The sequence below is a fragment of the Phyllobates terribilis genome, unplaced genomic scaffold (genome assembly GCF_046119375.1).
Source record: "Phyllobates terribilis strain yellow unplaced genomic scaffold, ASM4611937v1 Scaffold_130__1_contigs__length_5004896, whole genome shotgun sequence".
In the NCBI taxonomy this organism is placed as follows: domain Eukaryota; kingdom Metazoa; phylum Chordata; class Amphibia; order Anura; family Dendrobatidae; genus Phyllobates; species Phyllobates terribilis.
This window is the reverse complement of record NW_027362890.1, coordinates 2,193,451-2,206,177: the sequence shown is the minus strand read 5'-3', so window position 1 is coordinate 2,206,177 and position 12,727 is coordinate 2,193,451. Positions and strand designations below refer to the sequence as shown.

General features: G+C 50.1%; 1 protein-coding gene across 1 annotated transcript in view; it reads right to left on the bottom strand.

Moving 5' to 3' along the window:
- Positions 1-12,307, bottom strand: part of LOC141203890 (microtubule-associated serine/threonine-protein kinase 3-like) — a 70,214-nt gene extending 57,907 nt beyond the window's left edge. Inside the window, exon 1 of the mRNA XM_073663864.1 lies at positions 11,739-12,307. The gene's annotated coding sequence lies outside the window, so the exon portion shown is untranslated. The remainder of the gene's footprint in view (positions 1-11,738) is intronic.
- Positions 12,308-12,727: the final 420 nt, after the last annotated feature.

The following is a 12,727-nucleotide window of genomic DNA, read 5'->3' as shown; positions in this document are numbered from 1 at the left end:
TGACCGCCCGAGCCGTGCTGCGTCCACCAGGTCCTGGACTCGGCCAACCCCCAGGTAATTCTGGAGCGTGATCCTGAGCTCCCTTTCTGACGTTCCTTTTCTCTGGCCTTCCCCACCAGGTATCCACCTATGTCCGGCTCCCTCGGGTCTCTTGGTGGGTACACCTCCTCTGGGTTCCCTGACCCTATACTTGGTCTGCCTTCCTGGTGGATTTAGTGGGGGGTCGTGGCAGATCCTGCCCACAACCTCCGGTCTCTGGCTGAGGATTAGTGCCCTCCACCAGCTTGGGATCCGGTACCCTTGTGCCAACCCTTCACCCTGTTGCTTGTATTTGGGCTCTTGGGGTTCCCTCTTCTTCCCCTCTGGGTCCTTCTAACTCCTCTCTCTCTTCTTTCAGGACTGCTTGACCCTCTACAACAGACTGACTAGTAGCTGTCTGCCTGTCTGACCCTGATCTAAGATGGTTCCCACCTTATATACTCCCTCTATGTGTGAGCTCAGGTGACCAGCACCCAATGAGCTCCTAGCTTTACCCAGACTGCTCCCCCTATCTGCCCCTACACTACTGGGATGTTCCACCCCCTTCCCACTCCAGCCAGGGACAGACACTATCGTACCTGCACATAAACTGGTGGGAGTACCGTCGATCTGTCCCCCGGAAATGGGATGTATGTAGTGCATGCAGCCTACTGAGCTCAGTTCCACACTCCATCCTTACCCGGGAGTGGAATACCACACCTCTGGCTTGAGGTGTAATACCCCTGTAGCAGCCGAGTCCTCAGGGTGCTACAACACCTCTGGGTGAGGTGCAATACCTCTGTAGCAACCGAGCCCTCAGGGTGCTACAGTTCCATTTATCTTCAGCCTAGGTGACGTATTGCGATACAGGGCCGTGATTTTGGCTATAAAAGGGTCCCCTAGACCCCTACCCCAAGCTTTTTAAGAGAATCATATATGGCGTGCCAGGAGACTCTATGGAATGCTTTCTCAGCATCCAACGAGAGTATCTAATTACAAATTTTTAACTGCATCTCGCCCAGGAAATACTTTGTGCCTAGTAGCAGTGTCTGCTAGTCAGCGGATTATCCCGGCTGTTAAGCAAGCTACACCACCTGTAGTTTGGACACTTAATTTTTTCAAAGGAAATGCTTCGGGACCACGGGATACTCAGTGAAGAGCATCAGGAGGCACCCCAAGGCATAGGGGCTGGGACTGGCAGTAGGATGCCTTGCGGTGGACAGCCGAGCTCGATCCTTATAAAAGCTTTTTAACTGCAGCAGCTTTAGTGGACGCTACTGGAGCTGGAATTACGCGGCTGCTGGCATGAGACTTGCCCTCCAATAGATCCTTGTAAATGGATTTAAAGTGTATTCATTCAAATTAGAGAGACAATTTAAATTAAAAAGCTTAGAGCTGCCTCCACCACAGGGGGGCTCGCTCGACCCACCAGCGGACAGGCACCAGTATTGGGAGAGGGGGGCTGGCTGTCAGGGTTCACCGCGGCTCTGGCACAAACCCGGCGACACGGAGGTGGCACGGGCAGGAGCGGACTGAACGTGTCGGCTTCTCACTTTTTGGATTTTAGAAGGGCATGACATGCCTATATCTGTGTCTCCCCCTCCTTTTACTCCTCCACCTCTTTTCTTTTCGCATGACTATATGTACTTGTCACTTTTCCATGTGTTAGTTGTGTCTTCTGAGCAGTTTGTCAGCTTTTGGACACCTTTGAAGGTGTTTTCTGTGTTTCTATGTGTTTTTGTTTGCCTGCCATTGGTTTTAACGGTGTTCGAAGGAGTTCGACGAACAGTTCGGCGAACACACGGGTGTTCGACGAACCGAACCGAACTCGAACACTACGGGGGTGGCTCAACACTAATAATAATCCAACTAGTTATATTGTTATTATTTTAAAATGTTATACACATAAAATCATGCAATTTTTCAACTTCCTGTGTGAATAAAGAAATAAATCCATTTTAGAGTTGTTTGAGCAAATCCTGCTTTGGAATGAAACCTCTAAGGAAATATAAGAAAATAAAATTAAATATCAAATTCATACAGAAACAGAATTATTTAAATATCTTATACATATATTGGTTGGTTCTAATGTAATTCAAAATATTGCTACTTAAATTTATATATGAAGTTCTAATTTATTAATTAATATATATATATTTTTTATAAATATATATATAAATACAATTATACACAATCTCTACTTAGACAAGTGTATGTATATATATATATATATATATATATGTGTATGTATATATATATATATATATATATATATATATGTGGCACCCCAGGGGTCTGGTTTCCCACAGTAATGTAATGTTATGTCTGAGAGCAGGTGGGAGGTCCTTTGGTCAGGGATCCTGTGCATGCCACACCTCCTGCCCAGTCTTGGGAGGGGAAGACCTTTCCCTATATAAACCCGGGGCTGAAGCAGGGTTAGTCAGTCAAGGAGAGTAGAGACAAGAAACAGTCACAGGAAGAAACAGCAGAAGCTCAGTGGGAGCAATACTACTACAAGTCAGGGGCTGGCAGCTGCAGAGCTCGCCCTGACTGAGAAGCTTTCTTACCGGACCCGGCGTCCGAGGCTGTGGGGACTAACTCTTACCCAGCAGCAGAAGCCGACCGGCAGGGGATTTCAGGTCCTCAGGCCCAGAAACCCGAAGGCACGGTCACACGCGTGGGACCAGCGCCGCCATCGTGGAGCGGAAGCCATTAGAAGGCCCCGAGTCACCGGCCATACGGGTGAGCACCACACGGTACACTCAGGGACGTGGGCTACTTATATCCGCTTCTAGCAAGGTAGCCAGAAGAGTACAGTCAGTTTGGGAGGCCTACAACTCCGCCTGGCCAGGGAAGATCCCATCTGCTCAAGGACTGACCAGGCCCCGTTCGCTAGCAAGTACTCCGGGAGGGTCTATCGTTGTTACCAGTAAAGACCCTGAATTACACCGCACCGTCTCTGAGTGGTTCCTGCTACCCTCATCTTCCACGTTGGCTGCCCTGAGGCCATACCCCTCCCGTTGGGGGTTATACTATCACGCTGCACAATTCTACACCGGCCTCAGCGGTCTGCCCTGCAGCGGCAGCTCCATAGCTGCAAATCAACGGGTGGCGTAGTCGACACTCAAATAACATCTATCAAGACTGCCACACACTGAGTTGACTCCCTGGGCACGGATCGGGTCCCCGCCACTCGGAGACTACAACCCTCATCTGATCCGGTTCCGGGTAAGCCCCCGTGCGCGAGACGCTGCGCGACACAGCAGGCCCAGGGGCGCGTCAACTTTGGCGTAGTCAGCAGGAATTCGTGCCCGCAACCACCGGGTACTGCGTGCCTGAAAAAGAGACTTTTAAAACTTACCATCCGTGAAGTTTTCCCGCCATCGGTGAAGATTCCCGCCATCCGGCGCCATTTTCAGCCTTCTTCCCGCCATCTGTGAAGATTCCCGCCATCCGGCGCCATCTTCAGCCTTCTTCCCGCCATCCGTGGAGTTTTCCCGCCGTTGGACGCCATCTTGAGGACGCCGCGCGGGAAGAAGAGGGGCGTGGACTCCGAAAGCGCGCGAGAACTGAAGCCCCGCCTCACGTCCGGACGTTGCGTAAGGTCCTGGAAGGAGCCCAGCAGACGCCGACGTCACCGGAGCGCGACGGAAGGTCCTCAACCCTGACGATCTACTGCGGAGCCGCGGCCTACGGAACAGGATCATCGCAAGGTAGGCCACGGTCCACTAGGGGGGAGGAAGATGTCGGATGCGGAGGAGAGCTTCATTGCCTCAACCCCCGCCAGCGCCACCGCTGCTGCAGTTATGCCCTTCACCATGCCCTATATCCCGGGAGCAGCTTGGCTACCCCAGTACTCAGGGGAGTCACATACCCTGCATGACTTTAGAGAAAAGCTGGATAGCCTCTTCCAGGTGTACCCCCTCACAGAAGAGCAAAAAGTGAGCATCCTGGTGGCCCAACTAACCGGGGCAGCCAAAAGGGAAGTAAAATCCTGGCCACCTGGGAGGAAGACTGTCGCAGGGATACTAACTCGGCTGAAGGATACCTTTGATACCCGCACCTCAGCCGAGATTAAGCTTAGATTCTACGGGTGCAAGCAGCGAGCGCATGAGAGTATAAGGGACTATGCACTAAACCTACAAGAGGCCCTGAGGGCCATTAAGCAGACCGACCCTGATGGAGTGGGAAACGAGGACAGGCTGTTGACCGAACAATTTATAGAGGGACTATATTGTAATGCCCACCGAACCCAGTTGCGGGCGATGGCCTTACAGGATCCCCATCTGGGCTTTGCACAGTTCAAGGACAGAGCCATCCGGGTGCTCCGAGAACCGGCACCGGGTGGCGTTGTGACCCACAGGCGCCCAGCTATCACTTACGACCAGGAGGCGGCGCCCTTGTCGGCAGGGCCTGTGGGAGCTGATGCGCAGGCTTTGGACAATGACCCGGCTCCAGACCTACACCATCAGGTCCAAGAGCTAGCTAAGAGCGTTGCTGCGCTAACCCGAACTGTGCAGTCTTTACAGGTTTCCACCCCAGGGAAGATCCAGCTGGCATCCGGACCGGAGGACATCCCGTGGCGTCGACCAAGGAGGACCCCACCGGCCAGAGGAAGACCCAGTGACCGATACAGCGAAGACGGACGACCCATCTGCCGCCGCTGCAATCAACCCGGACATATGGCAAGGTACTGTTCTTTAAACGGGCACAACCTGGGGTAGAGGGCCAACCCCCAGGAAAAAGATCACCAGGCCCATCGAACTGGCGCGACAGATATGTGGGAGGACGTCCAGTCTTGCCTGTGGTACTGGATGGCATCCCTATGAGTGCCCTACTGGACACCGGGTCACAGGTCACCACCATCCCGTACGTGCTCTTTAAGCAGTACTGGAATGACTCGGATATTACCCGCTACCCTGACGACGACTTGAGTATCATCGCCAGCAATGGCCAGCCCGTGCCACAGATCGGATTTAAAGAGGTGACCATCAAAATCGGTAGAGTCGAACTGGCAGCACAGGGACTGATCATTGTAGATATTGACAAACATGAGAGTCACCCAAAAATAACTCTAGGAACTAATGTAATTGAAAATTGTCTTGCAGAGGTGATTTTCCTTTTACAGCAGGTTGCCAAGAACGCCAGCTCTGGTGAGCAGCGGGTGCTCCAGAAAGAGATCCGGGCACTGATGCGACGGCAACAGGTGGAACTCTCCGGCGGTGAGATTGGTAGCGTAAGAATGTGTGACCCTTTTCCTATTGCCATGCCCCCAAAAAGTGAAATGATGATTTGGTGCCGGGCAGCTATTGGTCTGAGAGGTAGAGATTACCAGGCAATGGTAGAACCAGTTTACTCAGACAGTAGGCCCACCATCTTGACAGCACGGGGGGTGGTTAATGTACGCCATGGGAGGGTGCCCGTTCGCATAATCAATATCGGGAAGAGGGAAGTGTACCTGCCCCGGTATGCCACGCTAGCCAAATTATATACCATTAACCAAAATGCTATACAATCTGTGGAACCCTTGCCTCCATCTCACCCGGAGGAAGGTAACGGCTCTAAGAAAACAAAGGAGGACTGGTGTCAGCAACTACATTTGGGTACTGACTCCACTCCCTCACATCAGAAACAGGGAGTCTATCGGGTGGTTCAAGAGTACGAGAGAGTGTTTAGTAAACACCCGTTAGACTTCGGGCGAGTCAAGGGGGTAGAACACCACATCCCCACGGGAGACCATCCTCCCATAAAAGAGAGGTATCGACCCGTACCCCCTGCACACTACCAACACGCCAAGGGGATGCTTAGAGACATGAAGGAGGCTGGGGTGATCAGGGATAGCTGTAGCCCCTGGGCAGCTCCACTAGTCTTAGTCAGAAAAAAAGACAACACCATGAGGATGTGTGTAGATTACCGGAAAATCAACCGTATCACACACAAGGATGCGTACCCCTTACCAAGGATAGAGGAGTCATTGGCTGCTTTAAGATCTGCTAACTTCTTCTCTACCTTGGATCTCACTAGCGGGTACTGGCAGGTTCCTGTAGCAGAGGCGGACCGGGAGAAGACCGCATTCACCACCCCGATGGGACTTAGCGAGTTCACCTGCATGCCGTTCGGACTCTGCAACGCACCAGGAACCTTCCAACGACTAATGGAGTGTTGTCTGGGCCACAGAAACTTCGAGATGGTCCTGTTGTACCTGGACGATGTCATCGTATATTCCAAGACGTATGAGGACCACCTGAAACACCTGGCGGAAGTGTTCGAAGCTCTGGCGAGTTACGGCCTAAAGGTGAAACCCTCCAAGTGTCACCTCCTGAAACCAAAGGTGCAGTACCTGGGACACGTGGTGAGCGCTGACGGAGTGGCTCCCGACCCTGATAAGATCACCGCAATTAAGGAATGGCCAAGCCCCTCCAGCGTAAAAGAAGTGCGGCAGTTCCTCGGGTTGGTAGGCTACTATCGAAGGTTTATTCCCGGTTTCACCAAAAAGGCAGCACCTATGCAGGACCTCCTGATAGGCCAGTCCCGGAAGGCCAAGAACCAGAAGCCGCCCTTCAAATGGGAGGAGCTGGAAGAAGAGTCCTTCCGCCAGCTGAAGATGGCCCTCACGGGGGACGAAATCCTGGCGTACCCGGATTATAGCCAGCCCTTTATCCTCTACACCGACGCCAGTAACATCGGGCTAGGAGCCGTACTGTCCCAGATCCAGCAGGGGAAGGAACGAGTAATCGCCTACGCCAGCCGAAAGCTGCGACCCACCGAAAGGAATCCCGAGAATTACAGCTCATTTAAGCTAGAGTTCCTGGCCGTAGTATGGGCAGTCACCGAGCGCTTTAAGCATTACCTCGCTTCTTCCCGGTTCACCGTGTACACGGATAACAACCCGTTGACACACCTGGACATGGCAAGACTCGGTGCCCTGGAGCAGAGGTGGATGGCCCGTCTGTCCAACTACGAGTTCACAATCAAATACCGGGCCGGACGCTCCAATACCAACGCGGACGCCCTGTCCAGGATGCCCAACCTGCCGGATGAAGGAGAAGATCCGGAGGGACTGGAAGAAGTTGAACTCCCTGCGTTCCACCGTCATGGGACTATCCAGTACTCCCACCGGGTAAGGAGTAAGCAGGCTGCTACGTTGAACCCCTTACCTCACTACAACTGGGCGGAAACGCAAGACAGCGACCCTGCCGTCCGACTGGTGAAGGAGATGCTGACTCGCCCGGAGGCTTGCCTTGAACCAGACGCTCCGGAGGAAGCCAAACAACTATGGGCAGAGAGGAGTCGACTGTTCCTTTACAAGGGGAAGTTGTGCCGCAGAATGGTTAACTCCCGGACGCATGAACTACTCTGGCAAGTAGTGGTGCCACGAAGAGACGCAGCCATGGTGATGGAGGCATACCACGACGGAGCTGGACACTTCGGGTGGAAGAAGCTGGAGTTCCTGCTGCGCGAGCGATTCCACTGGGTAGGCATGAGGGGAACATTGAGAAGTGGTGCAGAGACTGTGGCCCGTGCAACCTAAGAAGGAAGGATCGTGCCAGCCAGAAGACTCCCCTGCAGTCCATCGTCACCGGGCAGCCATTGGAACTGGTAGCCTTGGATCATGTAAAACTGACCCCAAGCAGAAGTGGCTACGTCTACGCACTAACCATCGTGGATCACTACTCCCGGTTCTTGGTTGTCGTCCCCGTCAAGGACTTAACAGCTCGAACAGCAGCGAGAGCCTTCCAGCAGCATTTCTGCCGTCCACACGGGTACCCGGACCAAGTGTTGACAGACCAGGGACCTGCCTTTGAAGCGGAGGTCTTCCAAGAATTCTGCACTCTGTATGGCTGCCGGAAGATAAGGACGACACCCTATCATCCGCAAACTAATGGACTTTGTGAGAAAATGAACCAGGTGGTAATGGATCTTCTGAAAACGTTGCCCCTGGAAGAACGCAGTCTGTGGCCTGAGAAGCTGCCCGATCTCGTGGACCTATACAACCACATCCCGGTAGGTTCCACCAACTGTACCCCGGCTTACCTAATGAGGGCAAGACCTGGTAAGTTACCTGTTGACCTGGAAATGGGAGTCCTGACACCCGAGGACACTTCACCAGAAGCAGACTGGGACACAGAGAGGCAGCAGCAGTACCGGAGAGTACAGGAGAGCGTGGAGCGAAGTCTCTGTCAGGCTAGGGAAAGACAAGAGAAAACTTACAACCAGTATGCTCCCGCTGTTCCCCTGGTACCCGGAGAGCAGGTCTTGAAGAGGAAGAGACGGCTCCACAAGTTGGACGACCAGTGGGAGAAGGACCCGTACACCGTACTGCCCTCAAGCCACGAGAACCCGAAGGTTTGTACCATCAGTAAAGACGGAGGGGAAACTACAGCCATTGTATCCCGGGACCACCTGAAGAAGTGTCCCGGACAACTGAGGAACCCTGAAGAGGAACAAGAAGACCATCGACCCGTAGAGGAAAGGGAAGATATGGTTAGTACTGTGCTCGGGGACTTCCCTCGGTCTTGGACTCAAGTCAATGGTGCAGTTGTGGTACCCGTACTCACCTTCCTCCAACCAGCATCCCAAGCACCTACGGAGCAACAGGTAGAGCTGGAAGAACAGCCGGTCCAGGAGGCAGAAGACCCCACACCCGCAGACCAGGAGGATCAACCCTCTGCTTGCAGTGAGCCTGCCATATCCCTAGTGAGCCAAAGAGCCGGTAGACAGCTGCCCAGTTTACCCTTGACAGCTCCTACACCCTGTAGTTCAGGGCTAGACAGTCAGCTCCGTAGGTCCACTAGGGCCACTAGAGGCCAGTTAGCCGCACGTTGGAGGATTTGAAGTGTATAAATTGTTTTATTTATGTTTACCTGTGTATTGTTGCTTGTGTATAATTTTGTGTTTCTAGTTATTTGTAGGAGTCCTTGGTGGATTTACCGGGAATCCTTTGTACATAGTTGGAGCGTAACCCAGGACGGACTAAAGACTGTTAAGGACTCGGGGCAGGACAAACCCCTACCTGGTTACGTCTCCCTGTTTTGGTGAAATGGACACCTTGCTTTTCATCAAATACTACACCCGGTTACGGACATGCCGTGACCACCTTTATGTGTTTCTTCTTATTGTACTATTATTGTTGTTATATCTTGTTATGTTTTTCTAAAATATGTTTAGTCCCGGAGTACTAAATTTCACTAGGGGGGAATGTGGCACCCCAGGGGTCTGGTTTCCCACAGTAATGTAATGTTATGTCTGAGAGCAGGTGGGAGGTCCTTTGGTCAGGGATCCTGTGCATGCCACACCTCCTGCCCAGTCTTGGGAGGGGAAGACCTTCCCCTATATAAACCCGGGGCTGAAGCAGGGTTAGTCAGTCAAGGAGAGTAGAGACAAGAAACAGTCACAGGAAGAAACAGCAGAAGCTCAGTGGGAGCAATACTACTACAAGTCAGGGGCTGGCAGCTGCAGAGCTCGCCCTGACTGAGAAGCTTTCTTACCGGACCCGGCGTCCGAGGCTGTGGGGACTAACTCTTACCCAGCAGCAGAAGCCGACCGGCAGGGGATTTCAGGTCCTCAGGCCCAGAAACCCGAAGGCACGGTCACACGCGTGGGACCAGCGCCGCCATCGTGGAGCGGAAGCCATTAGAAGGCCCCGAGTCACCGGCCATACGGGTGAGCACCACACGGTACACTCAGGGACGTGGGCTACTTATATCCGCTTCTAGCAAGGTAGCCAGAAGAGTACAGTCAGTTTGGGAGGCCTACAACTCCGCCTGGCCAGGGGAGATCCCATCTGCTCAAGGACTGACCAGGCCCCGTTCGCTAGCAAGTACTCCGGGAGGGTCTATCGTTGTTACCAGTAAAGACCCTGAATTACACCGCACCGTCTCTGAGTGGTTCCTGCTACCCTCATCTTCCACGTTGGCTGCCCTGAGGCCATACCCCTCCCGTTGGGGGTTATACTATCACGCTGCACAATTCTACACCGGCCTCAGCGGTCTGCCCTGCAGCGGCAGCTCCATAGCTGCAAATCAACGGGTGGCGTAGTCGACACTCAAATAACATCTATCAAGACTGCCACACACTGAGTTGACTCCCTGGGCACGGATCGGGTCCCCGCCACTCGGAGACTACAACCCTCATCTGATCCGGTTCCGGGTAAGCCCCCGTGCGCGAGACGCTGCGCGACACAGCAGGCCCAGGGGCGCGTCATATATATATATGAACTATTAGAAACTATGTAACTACAATTTTACTGTATAAGATTATAAATAAATATTGAGACATTGTATAACATTTTGATACAACATCATAATTACAGTTTTTTCTTAGCCACTCCCTAAACCAAATCTTCTGTCTCTCTCAAATATCTCCAGGAACGTCCTATTTAGGAAAGACATTTTTCTATTCTTCAAAACCTCAGAGAACTGCCTGTCCTTCTGTCCACATTCCCTGACGTCACTCTCACCTGGTCGTCTCACCTGTCTCTGTCCATCTATTTCGGCCATTTTCCTTTCCAGGGAGAAGTCACAGCTTTGGATTTTTAACTCTTTCTGTGAAGAGATGGACCTTTGCCCTGGCTGATATGGCTTATAACAGATATGAAATCTCCTGCGTATTTGATAGAGTTCACTATGGGGATGACTCAGTCTAGAAGAGTTTGATATTGGCTTTTGGTAAGATTTTACCTTTCCTGGTTTTATAAATTTAACTTGATTTCTTTTCTTTGCACGATTCTCATGTTTTCTAACAGAATCCAGCAACTGCGCACATTTGAATAGGGATTCTTTTTGTGACGCTATAACTCTAGATACTGGATCTAGGAATTTGAATTTTTGTACAAAAGTTGTTATCATTTGTTGTACTTTTCCATTTTTGATGAGAGCTTTGTACAACCGTTCAAATATGGACATGAATGTATATGTACATTCCTTCCTACCAATCCTTAGTTTCTGCAGATCTTCTATGTTGGGAAAATCCTTTGTGACACAATAAATCAAATATCTTAACCAGTCCGAATCATTTTTCCCATCCATTAGGAGAGTAACATCTGGACAATGTCACAGGAATCCATATTTTAAATAATTGATTCCTCTCCTCATGGGATAAATCAAACTTATCAGAGAAGCTCTCAAATGTCTCTGAATTTCTACAGGCATGGATTTTGACATCATATTTTGGCATGATTTTGTATAATTTCAGCAAATTTTTCCTCCTTTTAATTTGCAGTTGAGCCTGGGTAATTCCTGAATTCTCTGATATTTTTAGTGGCTCTTGTACGTCCGTTCCTCCTACGTCACTCACGTCTACTCCCACATCACCTAGTATGTCGGTTTCTCGTATGTCAGTCATGTCTCCTCCCATGTCAGGTTTCTGTTTGTCCGTCTCTTGGTCAGACCCAAGGTCTCCTTCAGTTACAGACACGTGTCTTACTTCTTGTTCATTTTCCACATTACAGTCAGAATCATTGTCACCATCTGACACTTCTGCACTATTTTTCTGCTTAAAAATCTCTGACACAAGACTATGAAAAAAATCTACCAAATGTAGAATATTTCTCAACTTCTGTTTGTCTCTATTTACCAATTTAGAAGTTAACTGTAAATTCTGCAATTCACATTCTTTGTATAAACTGAGCCACAAAACGTCTAAGTCATTTCCTACATTAATTTGAAAATTAATATTACTTTGTTTAGCAAAAGAAGAAATTATACCCATATTTTGCTTACCTTAAGATTCCTTAGCTTTTCTTTATCAGCACGTCCTGTCTTCAGTTCGTCTGATTCTGTTCCTTGTTAGTACCTCTGCTTCCCGTTAGTCCTCAGTCTGTAGGCTCCTTTCTGCTTCTCGTGACAAATTAGTGAATTTACTGACACGTGAACAACAGCTGTTCAGCTCGTCAGGACTTCCCCCCTTGTTCACGGGAAGAAATTCACTTACGTAATTTAAAAAAACGAAAAAACAGGGCTGGCTGGCTCACCATTGTAAAATAATACTCTTCTCTGTATTATTTTTTCTACTGAGGACTTCTCAAAGTATCAATATCACGATATTCTTATGAAAAAATGTATCTATTTATTCTTGGATTGTCCATTAAAAAGAATCAGATTGCAGCAGGTACATATAATAATTAGTTATAAAGTAATTGTCCATAATTAGCTTAATTGTTGAGATTCACCCATCTTTCCTTGGATCCTGGCTGGTAAATCATGTCTTTGTCCAGCACGTGTCCAGGCCTACATGTCATCTGCTTCTCAGCATGAAGATTCTTCTTCTGTGTCTTGTGGGGTGAGAAGAGCAAGAGAGTCCCCCCTTTCTGTACCATGGGCTTTTATAGCCAGTCGTATGGCACACCTGTTCTACATATGGTAGTAAACCAAAAATACACACACAAATAGCGCATGTCAACTAGACACGATGGCTGAGGCATAGAACTCAGATTTAAGAAAAATGATTATCGATTATTAATTAACATTCCAAATGAATTTCCATAATTAACCATTTAACAAAGTTACTGTACAGAGGACGTCCTTATACACAGTACAGTGCACAGAGATCATGAACCTCAGTGCAGCAACTCTGATCTAGTCACCTCTGTACTGAGACAACTAGACTGAGGTTACTGTACAGAGGACGTCCTTATACACAGTACGGTGCACACAAACTATGAATCTCAGTACAGCAACTCTGATCTAGTCACCTCTGTACTGAGACAACT